General features: G+C 42.3%; 1 long non-coding RNA gene across 1 annotated transcript; it reads left to right on the top strand.

Annotated features, from left to right (window-relative positions):
* Positions 1 to 15,775: 15,775 nt before the first annotated feature.
* LOC147984459 (uncharacterized) lies at positions 15,776 to 21,941 on the top strand. The gene is made up of 2 exons (XR_015615049.1): positions 15,776 to 16,172; positions 21,672 to 21,941. It is a non-coding gene; the product is annotated as an uncharacterized LOC147984459 (long non-coding RNA).
* The last annotated feature ends 2,596 nt before the right edge of the window (positions 21,942 to 24,537 follow it).

The raw sequence follows: 24,537 nt of genomic DNA, 5'->3' as shown, positions 1-24,537 counted from the left end.
TGGTATGAATATTCAGATCCGAAAGGTTCAAGACAAAAGTTCATATTGACATAAAATTATAATACTTCAAGCATACTAATTAAACAATTATGTCATCTCAAAATAACATGGCCAAAGGAAGTTCATCCCTACAAAATCATATAGTTAGGCTATGCTTCATTTTCGTCACACAAAGATGTTCCCAACTTCTATACCCCCGATGACAAGCCAAGCAATTGTTTCATACTCAAATAATCTCAAACTTTTTCAACCTTCACGCAATACATGAGCGCGAGCCATGGACATAGCACTATGGGTGGTAGAGAATATGATGATGGGGATTGTGTGGAGAAGACAAAAAAGGAGAAAGTCTCACATCAACAAGGCTAATCAATGAGCTATGAAGATGCCTATCAATTGATGTTAATGCAAGGAGTAGGGATTGCCATGCAACGGATGCACCAGAGCTAAGAATGCTCAACAAAAGAAAACTAGTGGGTGTGCATCCAACTTGCTTGCTCATGAAGACCTAGGGCATTTTGAGGAAGCCCATCGTTGGAATATACAAGCCAAGTTCTATAATGAAAAATTCCCACTAGTATGAACAAGACAACTTATGAGACTCACTATATGGTGCTACTTTGAAGCACAATATATGAGACTCACTACATGAAGAACAAGGTGCTACTTTGAAGCACAAGTGTGGAAAAAGAGATAGTAGCATTGCCCTTTTTATTTTCTCCTTCTTTTTTTGGGCCTTTCTTTTTTTCTTTTTGGCCTTTCTCTCTCTTTTTTTGATTGGGCAATGCTCTAATAATGATGATCATCACACTTCTATTGATTACAACATAATGATTACAACTCGATACTAGAACAAGATATGACTATATGAATGCCTCCGGCGGTGTACCGGGATGGTGCAATGAATCAAGAGTGACATGTATGAAAAATAATGCATGGTGGCTTTGCCACAAATACGATGTCAACTACAAGATCATGCAATGGCAATATGACAAAAGTAAAGCATGTCATGATGATGATGGTGGTGGTGGAAGTTGCATGGCAATATATCTCGGAATGGCTATGGAAATGCCATGATAGGTAGGTATGGTGGCTGTTTTGAGGAAGATATAGGGAGGTTTATGTGTGAAAGAGCATATCATATCACGGGGTTTGGATGCACCGGCGAAGTTTGCACCAGCTCTCAATGTGAGAAAGGGCAATGCACGGTACCAAAGAGGCTAGCAAATGGCGGAAAGGTAAAAGTGCGTATAATCCATGGACTCAACATTAGTCAAAAGAACTCATATACTTATTGCAAAAATTTAGAAGTCATCAAAAATCAAGTACTACGCGCATGCTCCTAGGGGGATAGATTGGTAGGAAAAGACCATCGCTCGTCCCCGACCGCCACTCATAAGGATGCACAAGCCAGGTACACTTCATGCTTCAAATTTTTTACACAACTTTAACCATACGTGCATGCTAGGGGACTTGCTAACTTCAACACAAGTATTTCTCAAATTCACAACTACTCAACTAGCACGACTATGATATTATCACCTCCATATCTCAAAACAATTATCAAGCATCAAACTTATCTTAGTATTCAACCCACTAAAAAGAAAGTTTCACATATCTTGAATACCAAGTATATTAACATTAAGCAAATTACCATGCTATTAACGACTCTCAAAATAATCTAAGTGAAGCATGAGAGATCAAGTTTCTTTAAAACAAACCACCACCGTGCTCTAAAATATCTAAGTGAAGCACTAGAGCAAAAATTATCACGCTCAAAAAGATATAAGTGAAGCACATAGAGTAAACTATCAAGCTCAAAAGATATAAGTGAAGCACATAGAGTAAACTATCAAGCTCAAAAGATATAAGTGAAGCACATAGAGTATTCTAACAAATTTCAATTCATGCATGGCTCTCTCAAAAGGTGTGTACAGCAAGGATGATTGTGGTAGACTAACAAGCAAAGACACAAATAATACAAGACGCTCCAAGCAAAACACATATCATGTGGTGAATAAAAATATAGCTCCAAGTAAATTACCGATGGAAGTGGACGAAAGAGGGGATGCCTTCCGGGGCATCCCCAAGCTTTGACTTTTTGGTGTCCTTGGATTATCTTGGGGGTGCCATGGGCATCCCCAAGATTAGGCTCTTTCCACTCCTTGTTCCATAATCCATCAAAAGAATTCACCCAAAACTTGAAAACTTCACAACACAAAACTCAATAGAAATCTCGTGAGCTCCGTTAGAGAAAGAAAACAAAAGACTACTTTAAGGTACTGTAGTGAACTTGTTCTTTATTTGTATTGGTGTTAAACCTACTGTATTCCAACTTCTCTATGGTTTATAAACTATTTTACTAGCCATAGATTCATCAAAATAAGCAAACAACATACGCAAAACAGAATCTGTCAAAAACAGAACAGTCTGTAGTAATCTGTTACTAACGCAAACTTCAGGAACCCAAAAAATTCTACCAAAATTAGAAGACCTGGGAAATTTGTTTATTGATCAGAAGCAATTGGAATCACTATTTTATCACGTTCTGGTGATTTTTGACAATTCGGGCACTGAGCGCAAAGATTCTGGAAATTACAGCAAGATCAAATAACTATCTTCCAAGAAAATCTAATAGGTTTAACTTGGCACAAACACTAATTAAAAGATAAAACCACATATAAACATAATCTAGATGGATTATTTATTCCTAAACAGAACCAAAAACAAAAAACACAAAATAAAATTGGGTTGCCTCCCAACAAGCGCTATCGTTTAACGCCCCTAGCTAGGCATAAAAGCAAGGATGGATCTAGGTATTGCCATCTTTGGTAGGCAATCCATAAGTGGCTCTCATGATAGATTCATATGGTAATTTTATTTTCTTTCTAGGAAAGTGTTCCATGCCCTTCTTTAAGGTAAATTGGAATTTAATATTCCCTTCCTTCATATCAATAACTGCACCAATCGTTCTAAGGAAAGGTCTACCAAGAATAATAGGACATGAAGGATTGCAATCTATATCAAGAACGATAAAATCTACGGGCACATAATTCCTATTTGCAACAATAAGAACAACATTAATTCTTCCCATAGGCTTTTTAATAGTGGAATCCGCAAGATGCAAGTTTAGAGAGCAATCATCAAAGTCACGGAAATCTAGCAAATCACACAAAGCTTTGGGGATAGTAGAGACACTAGCACCCAAATCACACAAAGCATAAAACTCGTAATTTTTAATTTTAATCTTAATTGTAGGTTCCCACTCATCATGGAGTTTTCTAGGGATAGAAACTTTCAACTCAAGCTTTTCTTCATAAGATTGCATTAAGGCGTCAACAATGTGTTCGGTAAAGGCCTTATTTCGACTATAAGCATGAGGAGAATTTAACACGGATTGCAACAAGGAAATACAATCAATTAAAGAGCAATTTTCATAGTTAAATTCCTTGAGATCCAAAATAGTGGGTTTAGCAATATCTAGATTTTTATTTCTTTCAATCCCTTTTTTATCAATTTCATCATCAGGATCTAAAAACTCAGAATTCTTAGAACGCCTTCTAGGTAAGGGAAGATCATAATCAGATTCATCAAGATTCACATTGCAAAACAACATTTAATAGGGGACACATCAATAACTTTCAGATCTTCATCTTGATTTTCATAGGATTTAGAAGAAAACGCTTTAATAAAGGCATCTTTGTAAGCACGCATCCTAGCGGTTCTTTCTTTGCACTCATCAATGGAAATTCTCATGGCTTTGAGAGACTCATTGATATCATTCTTAGGAGGAATAGATCTAAGATTTAAAGAATCAACCTCAAGAGAAATTCTATCAACGTTCCTAGCCAAATCATCAACTTTAAGCAATTTCTCTTCAAGCAAAGCATTGAAATTCTTTTGCGAATTCATAAACTCTTTAACACTACTCTCAAATTCAGAGGGCATCTTATTAAAATTTCCATAAGAGTTGTAGGAATTTCCACAACTATTAGAAGGATTACTAGGATAAGGCCTACAATTAAAATTCCCTCTATACGCGTTGTTACCAAAACTATTCCTACCAACAAAATTCACATCCATAGATTCATTATTATTCTCAAGCAAAGTAGATAAAGGCATATTATTGGGATCAGAAGAAACACTCTTAACAAATAAATTCCTAAGTTCATCCATCTTTTCACTCAAAACATTGATTTCTTCTATAGCATGCACTTTTTTATTAGTAGATATTTCAGTATGCCATTGAGAATAATTGACCATAATATTATCTAGGAGTTTAGTAGCATCTGCTAAAGTGATTTCCATAAAAGTGCCTCCCACGGCCGAATCTAAAAGATATCTAGAAGCAAAATTCAATCCAGCATAAAATTTTTGTATAATCATCCATAAGTTCAAACCATGAGTAGGACAATTACGTAGCATTAATTTCATTCTCTCCCAAGCTTGTGCAACATGTTCATGATCAAGTTGCTTAAAATTCATAATATCGTTCCTAAGAGAGATAATCTTAGCGAGAGGAAAATACTTAAAGATAAAAGCATCTTTGCACTTGTTCCAAGAATCAATACTATTTTTGGGCAAAGATGAAAACCACGCTTTAGCACGATCTCTAAGAGAAAAAGGAAATAGCTTCAATTTAACGACATCATTATCGACATCCTTTTTCTTTTGCATATCACATAAATCAACAAAGCCATTTAGATGAGTAGCGGCATCTTCACTAGGAAGGCCGGCGAATTGATCTTTCATAACAAGATTCAACAAAGCAGTATTGATTTCACAAGATTCAGTATTGGCAAGAGGAGCAATCGGAGTGCTAAGGAAATCATTGTTATTGGTATTGGTGAAGTCACACAATTTGGTAGCATCTTGGGCCATCACGACAAGCAAGCAAACTAACACACGAGCAAACAAAAGGCAAAGGGAAAGAGAGGGCGAATAAAACGGCAAGGGTGAAGTGGGGGAGAGGAAAGCGAGAGGCAAATGGCAAATAATGTAATGCGAGAGATAGAGATTGTGATGGGTACTTGGTATGTTGACTTTTGCGTAGGCTTCCTCAGCAACGGTGCCAGAAATGGCTCGTTGACGGGAGAGTAAATCTTGACTTGACTTGGCGTAGGCCTCCCCGGCAACGGCGCCAGAAATCCTTCTTGCTACGTCTCGAGCTAGCGTTGGTTTTCCCCGAAGAGGAGGGGGTGATGCAGCACAGTAGCATAAGTATTTCCCTCAGTTTTTGAGAACCAAGGTATCAATCCAGTAGGAGGTCACGCGCAAGTCCCTCGTACCTGCACAAAACGGTAGCAACTCGCAACCAACGCTTAGGGGTTGTCAATCCCTTCACGGTCACTTACGAGAGTGAGATCTGATAGAGATAATATTTTTGGTATTTTTGGTATAAAGATGCAAAGTGAAAAGTAAAAGCAAAACAAGTAAAATAAAGTAATGGAGATTGATATGATGAGAATAGACCCGGGGGCCATAGGTTTCACTAGTGGCTTCTCTCAAGAGCATAGATATTCTACGGTGGGTGAACAAATTACTGTTGACCAATTGATAGAATTGAGCATAGTTATGAGGTTATCTAGGTATGATCATGTATATAGGCATCACGTCCGTGACAAGTAGACCGACTCCTTCCTGCATCTACTACTATTACTCCACTCATCGACCGCTATCCAGCATGCATCTAGAGTATTAAGTTAAAAACAGAGTAACGCCTTAAGCAAGATGACATGATGTAGAGGAATAAATTCATGCAATATGATAAATACCCCATCTTGTTATCCTCGATGGCAACAATACAATATGTGCCTTGCAACTCTTTCTATCACTGAGTAAGGACACCGCAAGATTGAACCCAAAGCTAAGCACTTCTCCCATTGCATGAACTACCAATCTAGTTGGCCAAACCAAACGGATAATTCGAAGAGACTTGCAAAGATAACTCAATCATACATAAAAGAATTCAGAGAAGATTCAAATATTATTCATAGATAAGTTGGATCATAAACCCACAATTCATCGGTCTCAACAAACACACCGCAAAAAGAAGATTACATCGAATAGATCTCCACGAGAGAGGGGGAGAACATTGTATTGAGATCCAAAAAGAGAGAAGAATCCATCTAGCTACTAGCTATGGACCCGAAGGTCTGAAGTAAACTACTCACACTTCATCGGAAGGGCTATGGTGTTGATGTAGAAGCCCTCCGTGATGGATGCCCTCTCCGGCGGAGCTCTGGAACAGGCCCCAAGATGGGATCTCGTGGATACAGGAAGTTGCGGCGGTGGAATTAGGTTTTTGGCTCCCTTCTCTGGTCTAATGGGGGTACGTAGGTATATATAGGAGGAAGGAGCACGTCGGTGGAGCTCCGAGGGGTCCACGAGGCAAGGGGCGCGCCCAGGGGGGCGCCCTACACCCTCGTCACCTCCCCGGAAACTTCTTGGAGTAGGATCCAAGTCTCCTGGATCACGTTCGGTGAGAAGATCATGTTCCCGAAGGTTTGATTCTGTTTGGACTCTGTTTGATATTCCGTTTCCTCGAAATACTGAAATAGGCAAAAAACAGCAATTCTGGGCTGGGCCTCCGGTTAATAGGTTAGTCCCAAAAATAATATAAAAGTGGAAAATAAAGCCCAATATAGTCCAAAATAGTAGATAAAGTAGCATGGAGCAATCAAAAATTATAGATACGTTGGAGACGTATCAGGTTGCTACCAATCGAGTGGACTCTATGTTAGTGTCGCCTAGGGAAAGGTAATGATTGGGTGCTTACCCCGGGTACTTGAGGTACCGCGGGTCGTGGATGACTCGGAAGTTCCCCGGATCTTGTGGGTAAAGTGTGCAACCTCTGCAGAGTGTAAAACTATTCGAATAGCCGTGTCCACGGTCAAGGACAGTTGGGTGGTGCTGCTTAAACTACGTCCAGAGTTTTACAGACTGTGTGTGTGTGTTGATAAACCATTTGGGGTAAGTCAGATGGCTTTACACGATGATCAAGTTGGATTGGTGTCCAACTCCGCTTATGTTGATATTTGTAACTTGTTCATACAGATATATATCCGTACTCTCGTGATGCATACTTTACATGTTGATAGATCATGTCTTTGCACTCAAAACTAGCTTTCTGCAAAATACCTACTTAGTGCTCTATCACTACATTATTGTGCCCTGTTCCAATCATGGGTTGCTTGCGAGTACATTCAAGGTACTCATTGGCTTGCCACTGGTTACTTAATTGGCCAGGCATGGAAGAGCAGGAGTTCGAAGAAGAGTTCTTTGGAGACGAACATGCGAACTAGGATGTTTCCCAGCCAGAATTCCCGTAGGGTTAAGGCAGATGGCATGGGTTCTACTTATCGACGAAGATTTCCGCTGCTTAAGTTTATTTGGTACTCAGCCCTTATGGCTTTATCTATGTAAGACTTGACCATAATGGTCATAATTTGTGTAAGACGATATGTATGGATGTAAGACTCTTGTTATTCAGCTTCTGTGTGTTCAGTGAGCATTGATCTCTGGGATCACTATACACAGGCATTCGGTGATCACGACTTATGAGTCGGGGTCCCCACACTCTCGTACTCATATGCCTCCTCTCTGGTAATAACATATCTTCCTTTTGCCTGATAATCAAAGAAGGCAGGAGCAGGGAGAGTAATACAGACAGCACGGCGTCTGTCAAAGATTAAGCGATACTGGGGAGGTGATTCATTCCTCTCAACAAACTGGTGGTGAACCATAGCATTAAACTCTAGGTAAGCAGGAGGCAATTCAATATCATCATTACGTATGGTTACACCAAGAAAATCAGCTAAGCGGGTTGCATACATTCCACCAAAGAAATCTCCATTAAATCTATTAAGATGCAACCTACGTGCAACAATGGCTCCGAAATTATAAGATTTATCTCCTAACACAGCACTCCTAAGAATACTAAGGTCAGGCACACACATGTGACATGCCTCATCTTTACCATTAATGCATCTACCTATGAAGAGAGCAAAATAATGTATAGCAGGAAAGTGAATGCTCCCTATGGTAGCTTGTGTTATATCTCTAGATTCCCCCACAGTTATACTAGCAAGAAAATCTCTAAATTCAGATTTGCGAGGTTCCCTGACACTACCACATTGTGGAAGTTTGCAAGCAGTGGTAAAATCCTCTAATTCCATAGTGTAAGAATTTTCATAAAGATCAAACAAGACAGTAGGAGAATTACGTGAAGACGAAAATTCAAACCTCCTCACAAAGGAACTAGTGAGATAGTGGTACTGGTGACATTTTTCTTCCTCGAAGCTCACAAGATCAGCATTACGCAAGTATGCGTTAAATTCTTCCTTAATCCCCGCTCGACCCATGAAGTCCTCTGAAGGCAATTCACAGGGCCGCACTAGGGCGTCCCTTGGTGGCTCATCATCAGCATCACGCATTGCAAGCTTGGGCTCTTGTTTCGTTGAAGAACCACCTTGGTACATTTTCCTAAACATATTTCTTCCTCTGAAAAATTTCTGAAATTTTTAGTAACTTCAAATAAAAGTGAACCAAGCTCAACAAAATTGATAGCAACTACTCCTACAAGTGCCTAGAGCCTATATCATGCATCAAAACTACTTTTGACCATATAAATTTGACATGCAAGCTCAAGAACAGGGTCACCTAGGCAGCAGAAATTTGGAATGAATAAAGCACTAGAACAAAAACTAATTGGACCAATGGAGGAGTCACATACCAAGGAACAATCTCCCCAAGCAGTTTTGTGAGAGGTGCTTTGAGCAAGGAGATCGAAAATCGCAGCAAAATGAGCTAGAACTCATGCTTGAGCTGGATATTCGTGTTTGTGGGAGGAATAAGGAGTGTGTGGGTGCAGGAATAAGTGGAGGAGGGCCACCGTGGGCCCACGAGGCAGGGGGGCGCGCCCAGGGGGTAGGGCGCGCCCTCCACCCTCGTGGCCAGGTGGATGCCCCCCGTGATGTGTTCTTAGTCCCAAATATTCTCAAATATTCCAAAAAAATCATATTTAAATTTCAGGGCATTTGGAGAACTTTTATTTTCAGGGTATTTTTATATTGCACGGATAATTCAGATAACAGACAGAAAAATGCTATTTTATTTTACTTAATATAAATAACATAAAGTAAAAGGAGGGTACAGAAGGTTGTGCCTTCTAGTTTCATCCATCTCATGCTCATCAAAAGGAATCCACTAACAAGGTTGATCAAGTCTTGTTAATGAACTCATTCCGAATAACATGGAACCGGAGAAATTTCGAATAACACTATGTTACCTCAACAGTGATATGCACATCCCCAATAATAAGAATATCATATTTCATTTCGACAGTAGGTAGAGGAATTCAAAACCTCCAATAATAATCGATGGAATTTTTCCAACAGAGTTGATACTATGAACTTGAGGTTGTTTCCTCGGGAAGTGTATCGTATGCTCATTACCATTAACATGAAAAGTGACATTGCCTTTGTTGCAATCAATAACAGCCCCTGCAGTATTCAAAAAGGGTCTTCCAAGAATATTAGACATACTATCGTCCTCGGGAATATCAAGAATAACAAAGTCCGTTAAAATAGTAATGTTTGCAACTACAACAGGCACATCCTCACAAATAACGATAGGTATAGCAGTTGATTTATCAGCCATTTGCAAAGATATTTCAGTAGGTGTCAACTTATTCAAATCAAGTCTACGATATAAAGAGAGAGGCATAACACTAACACCGGCTCCAAGATCACATAAAGCAGTTTTAAGATAGTTTCTTTTAATGGAGCATGGTATAGTGGGTACTCCTGGATCTCCAAGTTTCTTAGGTATTCCACCTTTAAAAGTATAATTAGCAAGCATGGTGGAAATTTCAGCTTCCGGTATCTTTCTTTTATTAGAAACAATATCTTTCATGTACTTAGCATAAGGATTCATTTTAAGCATATCAGTTAATCGCATACGCAAAAAGATAGGTCTAATCATTTCAGAAAAGCGCTCAAAATCCTCCTCATCCTTTCTCTTGGATGGTTTGGGATGAAAAGGCATGGGTTTCTGAACCCATGGTTCTCTTTCTTTACCATGTTTCCTAGCAACAAAGTCTTTCTTATCATCACGCTGATTCTTTGATTGTGGGTTATCAAGATCATTATCATTGTTTCCTAGCAACAAAGTCTTTCTTAGGAACAAAGACTTTCTTAGCAGGTTCAATTTCTATATCATTATCATTGCTAGGTTGAGCATCATCATAAACATTATCATTAACATTATCACTAGTTTCAAGTTCATTACCAGATTGTGTTTCAGCATCAGAAATAGAAATATCATTTGGATTCTCAGATGTATCAATAACAGGTTCACTAGAAGCATGCAAAGTCCTATCATTTTTCTTTTTCTTCCTTTTAGAAGGACTAGGTGCATCTATATTATTTCTCTGAGAATCCTGCTCAATTCCCTTAGGATGGCCTTCAGGATACAAAGGTTCCTGAGTCATTTTACCACCTCTAGTCATAACTCTAACAGCATTATCATTATTCTTACTATTCAATTCATTGAGCAAATCATTTTGAGCTTTAAGTACTTGTTCTACTTGAGTGGTAACCATAGAAGCATGTTTGCTAATAAGTTTAAGTTCACCTTTGACATTAGCCATATAATCACCCAAGTTTTCAAGCATATTTGAATTGTATTTCAATTGTCTACCAAAATAAGCATTGAAGTCTTCTTGCTTAACCATAAATTTGTCAAACTCATCTAAGCATGGGCTAGCAAACTTAGTAAATGGGATTTCAGCTTTATCATATCTATAGAGAGAATTTACCTTTACTATGTGTCGGGTTATCAAGACCATGTATTTCTTCAATAGGTAATGGATTAAGATCATATGTTTCTTCAACAGGCGGTAAATTAAGACCGTGTATTTCTTCAATAGGAGGTAAATTCTTAACATCTTCAGCTTTAATACCTTTTTCTTTCATAGATTTCTTTGCCTCTTGCATATCTTCAGGACTGAGAAATAGAACACCTCTTTTCTTCGGAGTTGGTTTAGGAATAGGCTCAGGAAGTGTCCAATTATTTTCATTTGTCAACATATTATTCCATAGAATTTCAGCTTCATCCGGTGTTCTTTCCCTGAAAACAGAACCAGCACAACTATACAGGTAATCTCTGGAAGCATCGTTTAGTCCATTATAAAAGATATCAAGTATTTCATTTTTCTTAAGAGGATGATCAGGCAAAGAATTCAGTAACTTGAGAAGCCTCCCCCAAGCTTGTGGGAGACTCTCTTCTTCAATTTGCACAAAATTATATATATATCCCTCAAAGCAGCTTGTTTCTTATGAGCAGGGAAATATTTAGCAGAGAAGTAATAAATCATATCCTGGGGACTACGCACACAACCAGGATCAAGAGAGTTAAACCATATCTTAGCATCACCCTTTAATGAGAATAGGAATATTTTAAGGATATAAAAGTAACGAGTTCTCTCATCATTAGTGAACAGGGTAGCTATATCATTTAATTTAGTAAGATGTACCACAACAGTTTCAGATTCATAGCCATGAAAAGTATCAGATTCAACCAAAGTAATTATATCAGGATCAACAGAGAATTCATAATCCTTATCAGTAACACAGATAGGTGAAGTAGCAAAAGCAGGGTCAGGTTTCATTCTAGCATTAAGAGATTGCTGCTTCCATTTAGCTAATAACCTCTTGAGCTCGTATCTATCTTTGCAAGCCAAAATAGCTAAAGCAGCTTCCTTTTCAAAAACATAACCCTCAGGAATAACAGGTGGTTCATATTTATTAGGGGGAGAGTCTTCATCATCACTTTCATCAATATTATCAGTTTCAATATTTTCATTCTCTCTAACCCTAGCAAGTTGTTCATAAGAAATTCACCAAGTAGCACAGTAGTATCAAGCATAGAAGTAGTTTCATCATAAGTATCATGCATAGTAGAAGTGGCATCATCAATAACATGCGACATATCAGAACAAATAGCAGAATCAGGTTTAGGTGTCGCAAGCTTACTCAAAACAGAAGGTGAATCAAGTGCAGAGCTAGATGGCAGTTCCTTACCTCCCCTCGTAGTTGAGGGATAAATCTTGGTTTTTGGATCTCTCAAGTTCTTCATAATGATAAGCAGATATAAATACCAAGTGACTCAAAGAATAGAGCTATGCTCCCTGGCAATGGCGCCAGAAAATAGTCTTGATAACCCACAAGTATAGGGGATCGCAACTATTTTTGAGGGTAGAGTATTCAACCCAAATTTATTGATTCGACACAAGGGGAGCCAAAGAATATTCTCAAGTATTAGCAGCTGAGTTGTCAATTCAACCACACCTGGAAACTTAATATCTGCAGCAATGTATTTAGTAGCAAAGTAATATGATAGTAGTGGTAATGGTAGCAAAAGGTAATGATAGCAAAAGTATTGTTTTTGGTATTTTGTAGTGATGATAGCAATAGCAACGGAAAAGTAAATAAGCAAAGAACAATATATGGAAAGCTCGTAGGCAATGGATCAGTGATAGAGAATTATGCCGGATGCGGTTCATCATGTAAAGTCATAACCTAGGGTGACACAGAACTAGCTCCAATTCATCAATGTAATGTAGGCATGTATTTCGAATATAGTCATACATGCTTATGGAAAAGAACTTGCATGACATCTTTTGTCCTACCCTCCCGTGGCAGCGGGGTCCTAGCGGAAACTAAGGGATAATAAGGCCTCCTTTTAATAGAGTACCGGACCAAAGCATTAACACGCAGTGAATACATGAACTCCTCAAACAACGGTCATCACCGGTAAGTATCCCGATTATTGTCACTTCGGGGTTAACGGATCATAACACATAATAGGTGACTATAGACTTGCAAGATAGGATCAAGAACTCTCATATATTGATGAAAATATAATAATTTCAGATCTGAAATCATGGCACTCGGGCCCTAGTGACAAGCATTAAGCATAGCAAAGTCATAGCAACATCAATCTCAGAACATAGTGGATACTAGGGATCAAACCCTAACAAAACTAACTCGATTACATGATAAATCTCATCCAACCCATCACCGTCCAGCAAGCCTACGATGGAATTACTCACGCACGGCGGTGAGCATCATGAAATTGGTGATGGAGGAAGGTTGATGATGACGATGGCGACGGATTCCCCTCTTCGGAGCCCCAAACGGACTCCAGATCAGCCCTCCCAAGAGGTTTTAGGGCTTGGCGGCGGCTCCGTATCATAAAACGCGATGAATCCTTCTCTCTGATTTTTTTCTCCCTGAAAGAAAATATATGGAGTTGGAGTTGAGGTCGGAGGATCTCCAGGGGGCCCACAAGGTAGGGGCGCGCCCCCCACCCTCGTGGCTAGGGTGTGGGCCCCTTGGTCTTCATCTTTTGCAAGGATTTTTTATTATTTCCAAATAGACGTTCCGTGAAGTTTCAGGTCATTCCGAGAACTTTTGCTTCTGCACATAAATAACACCATGGCAATTCTGCTGAAAATAGCGTCAGTCTGGGTTAGTTCCATTCAAATCATGCAAGTTAGAGTCCAAAACAAGGGCAAAAGTGTTTGGAAAAGTAGATACGATGGAGACGTATCAATCAGCTCTGCTGGGCTGCAAATCTTTCAAGACAAGGAGAGTTTCATTCGGTTTGCCCAGAAATGGGCTGTACATTTTGAAAACACATCAAACAGGGAATTATTTTCAACTTTTTTATTACAAGATTTTAAATTCCATTGATTTTTATGCGCAGACAATTATTTGGATTTTATATTTATATAAATTATTTTTCAAAATAGTTTGAATGTGAATCGATATTTCGGGATTAAAAACAGTTGACTGCACCGAAATATGCAAAATTTCGTATACTTTTTAACCGTGGCCATAATATGGGGTGTAATGCTAACAAAAATAAGATGGGCTCCAAAAAAATTCTTAAGAATTAGCAAATGGGTTGTACATTACTAGAAATAATGCACACGAGAGCAGTGACTGTTGGATGTTCATCCAACGGCTGTCGTACTTCTTCAATCTCTGCTCTTCCTGCTCCAGGCGCTCAAACAAGCACCGGCGGGACTGCCTGCTTCCTCCTCCCGCGGCCGGCTATGCTGCCGCGCAGGCCTCACCGCCCCACCGTACTCCCATCGCTGGCCTAGCCATCCCTCTACTCACCCACACCTGCTGTTATTCTCCGGGGACGGCAGACGAACCAGTAAACCCTCGTACTCCTCCGCGTGGGAAACAACTGCCGAGTCTTCCCTGGCTCCGTGTCGTTCCCTTCCTAGGCCTCGCCATCGTCCATCGCCCTGGTGCTCTCGGCGCGGCCTGGTTAACGTGGTCAATGAACGACATCCATCGGAAGTGGATTGTACGTGGAGAGGCTGATAGCTGGGTCCACAGCCGCACACAAGGAAATGCCTCCTTATTACGCGCAAAATAATGATTCCTCCACCCGACAGCTAGGACCCACTGGGAAGGGCTTATGTATTTCACGAAAAGCACGTTCCCCCCGCTGACAGGTCGGACCCACCAGCTATATCTTCGCACGTAAGTGCATCCTTATTACGCACAAAAAAATGAATATCCCCCTGCTAGCTGGGACCCACCATAGTGGGTGGCTGACTTGTGGGCCTACTAAGTTGACGGGGATGGAGGGCTTTGTCAACTTAGTCAATATGAATGATTCTAGCTCCAATGACCGTACGATGTCCATCCAACGGCCATAGTGCTTCTTCAACCTCTAGTCTTCTTGCTCCAGCCGCCCAAAGCAGCGTCGATCGTGCCGCCTGCACCTGCCTCCCGTGGCCGGCTGTGCTGCCGCGGAGGCCTCACCGCCCCAGTACTACTCCCACCGCTGGCCAGACCATCCATCCAGTCACCCACACCCCCTGTTATTCTGCGGCGACGGCAGCCTCACACCGCAGCCGAACCAGTGAACCCTCGTACTCCTCTCCGTGTGGGCATCCACTGTCGTGTCTTCCCCAGCTCCGCGTCGTCCCCTTGCTAGGCCTCGCCGTCGTCCACTGCCTTGGTGCTCTCGGCGCGGAGTGGTCAATGTGGTCAACGACCGACTTCCATCAGAAGAGTACTGTACGTGGAGAGGCTGACAGCTGGGTCCATGGCCACAGCCCAGTTTTTTTGTGATTTGCCAGGTAAATCGCTTTGTCAAGCCTGTTGGGCTACAAATCTTTCAAGACGAGGAGAGCTTCATTCGGCTGGCCGAGAAAATGGCCTATCAGTAATGAGAAATGGGCTGTACATTTTTAAAACACACCAAACCGACAATTAGTTTCAAATTTCTTTTTTTCATTTTGAGATTTTAAATTGTATTGATTTTTATGCGTGGAAAATTTGTTGGATTTTATATTGATATACATTTATTTTTAAAATCAGTTTGAATGTGACTCGAAATTTCGGGATTACAAACAGTTCGGACTGCACCGAAATACGCAAAATTTCGTATCTTTCACTAATAATAAAGCACAGGTTGAGTCTCTTGGGTTCACCGTTGCGGCGTTTTTACACCAAGGTCCCTGCGGTCTTCCACAATTAACCCGCAGTCATGATCCTAATCCTAATAAGTGAAATAACTGTTCGTCCGTGAAAAAGAGTCACCCGCGTCCTCCCACCTGCACAACTGCGCTCACATAGTTGCATCGCCCCCATGGCATCGCCTCGCTCGCCGCCGGCCCTCCCCCTCCCCTTCTCCCACCTGTAGCTCCGGCGTCTTCCAGATCCGCCTACATTCCCCACCACCCATCCTCTCTCTCTCTCTTCATGCGGCTCCTCGCTGCGCTACCTGTGGCGGCTGATTCAGGCGAAGTCCGGGGAATCCCACCACCACGAACCACAGCCCGAGGCCCCGCTTGCACTTGCGGGGCCCTCCCATATGACTAGATCCAGTGCAGGCGGCCAACAAAGCTCACCAGCGACACTCCTCCCATGGCTAGGGTTTGGGGCGGTTCCAGCGCCGGTGGCCATATCGCCCTCCTCTCGTCCGGTGAGTGCATCCCCTCCCCTGGCTTCGCCCTCTCTCTCTCTCTAACCTCTGCTCTTCTCTTCTCATGTAGACATGCAGGGAGGTACAGTGGACAGCCTTGCTACTGCTCAGGACGAAGCAGCCATGAAGCTTCCTCCTCTGGCTTGTGGCTTCAGGTGAGTTTGTCCGCCATGATCCATCGAACGGCTAGCGCGATGACCTAGAAAGTAGGGCAGGGCCAGGACAAGGTAGGTCACAAACATCCATCTATTTTGCCGTCCTATGCATATTTTGATGCTAGATCGGTGTTGTATTTCAATTGCTAAGAAAGCAGAATAAAAGGGCTATGTTCCGTGGTTAGCAGCCGCACCTCTGTGGTTAACAGCTATATTTTGACATCTCCATATCATCCTCAGCAAAGAAAAGATCATACTAAATCTACTATTCTGTGAGTTTGCCCATATGCACAATTTTGCTTTTTCCTAACAAGTTCCGATCCTCATTCCTTCACTAGCTACTTATTCATGGTGCTGGTCAATGCAGTCTATACGGTAAACTTCTACAAGGATCTATTCTTTTTCTACAAAATAAATTACTTTAATTATAAGAGATGGAGTTTTTTCCAGGAATATTTGACTACTATTTGGTTCAATCAGCTGGGGATACAATATTTTTTTAAAAGCAATCAAAATCTGTTTCTGCATAGATGCACTGCAAAAATATCAGCATCATTAGACCATAAAGATAGGGGCGTGCTTATGAATTACCCTTAGTGTCCTAATGGTAGTTTTCTCTGTTCTTGCACAGGTGCTTATTGACTAATGATCCACTGAAACCATGTTATAAGATGCAATTGTTTTATCTCCTGAAAAAGCATGAAGATTTGTTTCTTTTAGTAATTAATTGAAACCACGTGTAAGCCTGCAATAAAGCTTCTATTATTTGTCTCTCATCAATTCGGCAGCTATTTTATGCAATATTTTTTACTTAAATTTCAGCGGAATTTTATAGGGAGCATTTTTAATTTGACATATGAACTGGTCTCTTTTTCTTTTCTTGACGGAGCGCACCTGGGCTTTTGAATGGAATTCAATACCCTGGTCATATCCACAAATTAAGCCGATCTCACCATGGGTCTTATTCGCTACCACCGTTGGCATGCTTCCAACCGACCACCCAAAAAAAGTAACTAAATGCAAAATCACATTGTAGATTGTAGGTGCAGCAGACTTGACCCCGGCCCTTAGATTGATCCCACACTTAGATTTGTCCAATGGTAATCCATGTCGTTGTTAGCATAATGCCTTGCAAAGTAGGCCTGGCCAGGGTAGTGCCCATACACAGTGGGTCATGAGCCTCTGCTGCTCTGTCCTACAAGCTATGCTTTGGCTGATGCTGTGTGTTTCACTTCATAATACTTTTCATCAGCATATTCATCACGTCTTACACTATGGTCTCGGCAGGAAGTAGTACTTCCTGATAAAGAAAAAACTCTAGATATGTCTTAAAGGCGGACTGGTCATCATTTGCTACCAAGATGTGGGTGAGAGTGCGTAATCGATGATAGGCTGAGGAGGCTATGCCGATATGCAGTGGCTGGTACATGTTGGATGGCATTGACGGCTAAGTGCAACCTATGGAACAAGACGCCGGCAAAGGGATTCTCAACACCTGCTAAACTGGACGGAGAATTTGATTGTTATTCTGCTTTATTTACGGGTACTGCTCTCCTATCCAATTGAATGATTCTCACGTGATGCATGGCTGGGTCTTGGCTTCATATAATATATTTTGGAGAATGCGTTCCAGTGGATATGATGGTTTGCAAGTATAGGATGGTTGATGCTTGCCTTTATATATCTGCATTTTGGTGTTGGTCTGATTGCTCCAGTTTTTACTGTTAGTACATGCATTAGCATCAAGTAACTAACAAAAAGTTACTATAACATCGGAGGTAACATTTGTTAATGCCATACTTATAAGCGATCTAAATAATTCATAGCGGTAGTGACATTTAAATTTCTCAATGCATTGCTTCTGAATAGTTGTCAATAATCATGCCTTTTTATTTTTTTTTATTTTTGCTAGCATCATGCCGATATGACACTTGTGAAAACTGAAGATTTGGTACGGAGTCGCAAAAACTGCAATACTCTCGGTAATGCAGAAAAAAAAGATTGCATGGCCTTCAACCTTTGTATGTGACTAATATCCTGCCTCTATCACTACTTGCATCATGTCAATGCATTGTCTGTTAACACTTCATTTTGTTATTTTCTTTGTAGTTCAAAAGATATATGTAGATGGTTATATGGGTGTCTGGCAAGTATACTAAAATTATGTCACGGCCCTAGATTTACTTGTAACTAGTTGCATGAAAGCATTCATGTCATCATGTTTAAATTTAAGAAATTTGAATTGGGGATTGATAAACCCTAGCACAAATGCAATTGAAATAGGTTCAACCAAAATATTTTCAATGACCTCAAAATATCCTTTTAAAATGTTCATGATTTATGGAAAAAGGTGAAAGCCTCTACCAGAGATGATGCATATTTTTCCAGGACATTTTGGTCATTGAATTAAATCATTATGGTATTTGAGTTGGGGTTTAAAATTTACCATTAAATATTGGTTGCTCCAAATATTCTGAAATTTGTTGTGTGGTTTGAAAATAATTCAAATATTCCTCACAAAAATTTACAGAATTAACCAAAGTGTTTTGGTTAGTATTTTATTTGCAAAACAATAGCAGAAATTAGAAAAACTAAAACAAATAAGAGAGAGAGAGAGGGAGAAAGCACTTACCTGGCGCTCACCTGACACGACCCAGCATGGCCCAGCCCACCAGAGCCAGGCGCCAGTCGTCTCCTTCCTTTGCCAGGAGGACGGCGGCGTGGCGCACGCACAGGAGGCGAAGCCACCTCCTGCTTCCTCCCCAGTCCGATCTGACGCGCTTGGAGACGCCCGAGCCCCCTGGTCCTTCCCCTCTCTCGCAGCTCACTCTCACCTCCTTTGCTCTCCCTCCCTCGCACGCCACCGAGCGAGCTCGCCGACGCCGATCGCCGTACCCGCGGCCACCGCCACCGCCTCACCTCTCCGAGCTGTCCACGAGCTCCGCCTCATCCGCCTCTTCCTCCTCGACGATCCGCCCGGCCTCGGACGCGCTGCTTCATCGCCACCAATGCCGTTTCCGTCGCCGGCCACCGAGGCACCTCGTCGGTCGATTCGCCACTACCAGTGTGCCCCCGAGCCCGCCGACCACCCCTGCAGAACCGCCGTGAGCCCCTCTTCCTTTCCCCTCTACTCTCGTGCACACGCTCGTCCCCTAGCTCCGTTCCCCGCCGCGCCCGAGAGCTTCTGCCACCGGCCATGTCGCCGCCACCGCTTTAGCCACCGCAGCTCGCTCCCGAGCGCGTCACCGCACTCAGGGCACTCCTTGGGGCCTCCCAGCCCCTCAGCTGGCCTCCTAGCGCACCGCAGCCCTACGCCCGCTCAAACCCGAACTCCGACCACCGCCGCGAGCTCTGTTCCGGCGAGCTCCGGCCATCCCAGCTGCTGCTGCTTGCTGGAATGGATGCGCGCGTGTGCCAGCAATCCGTAGCCGCAAACCACGCGCCAAACCATCGCCCGTGGCACAAATCCGAGCCGCGCCGCCATCATTTGGGTCACCGTCGGCCAGCCTCCGGCGATTGCCGACGTGGCGCTGACGTGGCTTCATCTTTAGTGGCTAACAACGCCACCAAACTAACCCCTAGCTCACTGACGGATGAGCCCCACTCTCTAATTAACCTGGTTTAGTTTCTGTTTAGGTTTAACTAACCACAAGGGCCCCACAGGTCAGTTTGACCTCGCCACGTCACCTGTTGACCAGACCCCACCTGTCTGTGTCACTAGCCTGTTCTGGGTCACTGACCAGTGGGCCCCACTATAAGGTTTGACCTGGACCGGCATGTTGACCCTGCTGGCGTCACCCAGACGCAATGCTGATGCAGTAATTGATTTTCTGGATTTAAAGTAATTAGAAGATTCCAGAAAATGCCCAAAACTTCTAAAAATCATAGAAAATTATCTATAACTCCAAATAAGATAAATTATATATGAAAAATTATCAAAAAAATCCAATCTATCCATTTATGCTAGTTTCATGCATGTTAGAACACCTTAACCTTGCTGTTTAGGTGAAACAAGTTAATGCACTAATATGACTTCATAAAATGGGTTTGCATTTGAATCCTTGGTTCAAATGGACTCATTTCAATATGTTCTAGCTTGCATTAGCCCAAAACACATTCATATTGCCATGTCATAGCATGCATCATATTGTTTCATATCATCATGTGTTGATTGAGTTCTTTCTCAGTTGCCGGTGTTTGTCCCCTCTCGGTAGACGTGGTTCCGACGATGTGATCGATGACACCGATGAAGAACTATACTATCTTCAGAAGTGCCAGGCAAGCAAAACCCCCTTGTTCATTCCGATACAATCCCACTCTCTCGCTCCTGATCTCTTTTACTGCATTAGGACAACAGCAATTCAATTGTTACATGCTGCGGTAGTTGAACCCCTTTCCTCTGCATGACCTGTCATTGCCACAGTAAATAGATGAAACCCACTAGCATGAGTAGGAGTTGTTTGAGCCCTGATGTGCCTACTCATTCATGCTTGTTTGTCATGCCTGCTACTGCTTAGAGTTGAGTCAGGTCCGATTCATCGGGGATGAATTGGAATGTGGTGAACATGTCCTACTGTGTGTGAGCTAAGTGTGTGAACACGATTTGGTAAAGGTAGCGGTGAGAGGCCATGTAGGAGTACATGGTGGGTTGTCTCATTGTAGCCGTCCTCAGGAACTGAGTTCTGTGTTTGTGATCCATGAACAGTTACTACCACACATTGGGTTCCGGTAACTCGGCCCCTTTCGGCTTATTAATCAACTCGAACTCTGTCCAGAAGTTGCAACTAGTTTCTGGTGTTTGTAGGTAGTGTTAGTAGTCTACCAAGTGGCACCCGGTACAGGTGGGCTTGGGACAGACTAGGCACAGTGGCACGGTGTACCAAGTGGCACCCGGATGGTGGGCTTGGGAACCCTGCACACATCGTTTGGGGCCGTGGGCGACACCCCGGCCGGATTTCCTTGCGGATGGAACCCGAATAGGCGATAAACCTAGAATAGAGACTTGTTGGTTAGTCAGGTCGTGGCCGACACCCTCGCCCAGTTTCCGCTTGAAGGTTGTCGAGGTACATGACGTGTACAGGGCGGTAAGTGGCGAGACCGTGTGTGAAGAAGTACACCCCTGTAGGGTTATCATTATCTATTCGAATAGCCGGATTCCTCAAATATGGAAACTTGGACCCCTTGCATAGTTCATAGACAAGTGAAAGTGGATACTCTAAAACTCGAAAGATAAGCGTGAGTGCTATGGATGGCGTTCTCGCAGGGAGACGGGAGCGGATCCATAGTGGAGTATTGATATGGTGAATTTGTGGACTCGTGTGCGCCACCTCAAAAGAGTTGCTTGCAGTCATAGTTCAGGTTAGCCACTGAGTCAAAGCTGGCTTGCTGCAGTTAAACTCCACTACCCCTTTGTTGATACCGATGCATATGTAGTTAGTTCTGATGTAAGTCTTGCTGGGTACATTTGTACTCACGTTTGCTTAATTTATGTTTTTGCAGAGAGACTTCAGTCTCGCTAGTAGTTCCACGTGGACTTCGACGGTTAGCTTGTTACTTCAGCTACGATCTTGTACCCTTGGGAGGGTCTTGTAGATAGTCAGGCTTCTCAGCCTTTTTCATTTGTAGATGTCTGTACTCAGACATGTTAAGCTTCCGCATGTGCTTGTTGCTTGTATGCTCTGTATGTTGGGTCATGAGACCATGTTTGTAATATCTTGGCTCCTCAGAGCCTAATGAATAAATACTCTGAGTCGTAGAATCTTGTTGTGATGCCATGTTGTATTGCACATATTGAGCATATTGTGTGTATGATTGAAATGCTTGGTATGTGTGGGATCCGACAACCTAGTTGTTTATCCTTGGTAGCCTCTCTTATGGGGAAATGTAGGTCTGGTGCTTCCATGAGGCATAGTAGTCCGCTACAGCCTGGTTAATCGGAGCCCTGCTAGCCCAACACTACTGCTCCGGAACACTTGACTGGCCGGCATGTGATTCACTTCGTTCCTGTGTCTGTCCCTTTGGGGAAATGTCATGCGGTGACATCCAGAGTCCTGCCTAGCCTGCTACAGCCCGGTTCACTGGAGTCCTATTAGCCCAGTGCTATAGCCCGGATTCACACACTGCTGACCGACATGCTCGATGTTGATTCATGTATGCCTGTCCCCGTAAGTTAGTGCCACTTTGGGTTCACGACTAGTCATGTCGGCCTGGGTTCTCTGTCATCTGGATGCTAGCGACACTATCATATACGTGAGCCAAAAGGCGCAAATGGTCCCGGGCCATGGTAAGGCGACACCCGTGGGAATACCGTGCATGAGGTCACAAAGTGATATGAGGTGTTACCGGCTAGATCGATGTGACTTGGAATCGGGGTCCTGACAGCTTTGGTATCAGAGCTTGACTGCCTGTAGGATTACCAAGCCAAGCTGGTCGAAGTTGTGTCCAGAAATGCTTTAGTTATATAAGAGAATTGATTGTGGAAGGGAACGTCAGGCTCTTTTTACTCCTTATCCTCATGACCTTCTGATTTGAGTCATCTTATCTTTTCTACGGGGTTAAGAACTAGGCTTCTCTTCTATATCTCAGGAAGATGTGTTACTAAACTGTAGTTGCCTAGGATTGTTGAGTTCAAGCCTCAGTCCAGTTCCTACTACTTCCATATGTTTATAGCTGGCCTCAGAACCTTGATATTGTGATGTTGAGTGGTTATGCCACCATTTTTGCAGGATGTCTCAAATCATTTTGAGCATTGACAGTCGTTATGCTGTCCGAGTCATCCGAGGTTTCTAGATAGTCTGATGCACTTGCAAATCTTTCCTCCATGTTCCGTTGTATTTTGGGCCAGATTAAGCACACTAATCGGTGTGTTGAGGTACTCTGTTGCCTTGACGTGTATGTTGGAGTTGGTACTATGACCCTAGGTGTCCTCGAGAATTTAGCAATGCTTCCGTATCCCCAGTGTGATGATTCTGGCCATCATTCTTGAAAGCATCCCGTGATGCCATTTAGTAGTAGGTATTCTACTCCTGTGTTCTTGACCCAAGAATCACTCTGTTACTTCCTGTTGATATTGTTGCTAGTTCCTTTAGGATATTAGTAACCTTTGTGATAGTCCCCGAGGTCCGTGGTATTTCCTTCTTCCAAATACCATGAACCCTTAAGGCAGAAGTTCTTTGAACTAAAATATTACCATTAGAGTACTCCTGAGGAGTTCTCCATTCATAATTGTGATTCTGCCAGTTCTACCTTTTTGCATGGGTTATCCGGAAGAAATATGTTGAACTTGTTCGACATACTAATCTATGCATCCACAACTCAGAAAGTTATATGTTCCTTTGAGTTGTCCCCCTTCAGTTATATTCCGACCTTCATCTATCAATTGATAGTCAGGAGTAGTCGTGCACTCGTGTTATCAATGCCTATTACTCTTGTCGTTCGTCAAGCCATTCTATTCCAGAATGACTAGGAGAAACAAACTTCAGTACCTCATCCATATCCAGGATTGGGTCAAAGCAGTTGTAATCCGCAAATCAAATGCCAATCTAGCTTTCGATTCTGTTCAACCTTGGAGTATTACCATCTTTATATTAAGAATTTCATGGAAATTGCACACCATCCTATGAACTATTGATACAGTGATACTTCTTGCCATCATTATTCATTCCTTGGTCCCCGTGTTATTGTAACTGGAACATCGACAAGTGAATCATGATGTGTGAAATCAATACTCCTAGCAACCCCGTTGCTTGGTAGTTAATGGACAATAAACTCATTCTTAGCGTGTTGGTTATTGAATCATCATTCTAAGATTGATCGTGCTACCTAGTCCTTATTTTCGGAGCACTATTCGATCAATGAGTTAGGATTGTGTCAAACCCTTGCTCTATTGGTCACATCGTCTTGCCTCGCAAAGCAAGATTGTTCTCGAGCTTAGTAACATATCGGTGGTTCTGAATTTCCGAATATCTTCTCGGAAGTGTTACCAGGTTGTCACCTGACCACTATGTTGAGTTCGTGATCAAGTTGGTTTTCTTATAAACCACCCCTTCTCCAAGAATTTGTGTTGGATACCCTGAAATAGTTGATTAAGCTAAATGACAACTTGGAGAGTTGGAATATGATAGCTTGTCCGACTTAGTTCATACCAAAGGGATATCCTTGTGTTTTGATAGTTCTTGAAGCAAGATGATATCTTCATCAATTGGTCCTCGTGATCAGTTGCTGGGTCTATCATCTTGTCAAAACTTTGACTTGAGTATGGGCTATCGTCAAGTCAAATCAGAACCAACGATGTTTGTAATGTTGCCTTACTCGTGGTTGACCCCTCGAGCATACACCATTACATCTTTTGGTCTGACCAATGCTA

Source organism: Triticum urartu, chromosome 2A, assembly GCF_056163025.1.
Source record: "Triticum urartu cultivar PI428250 chromosome 2A, HENAU_Tu73, whole genome shotgun sequence".
NCBI classification, from domain to species: domain Eukaryota; kingdom Viridiplantae; phylum Streptophyta; class Magnoliopsida; order Poales; family Poaceae; genus Triticum; species Triticum urartu.
The sequence above is the reverse complement of the archived record's forward strand: the minus strand, read 5'-3'. Positions and strand labels throughout refer to the sequence as shown.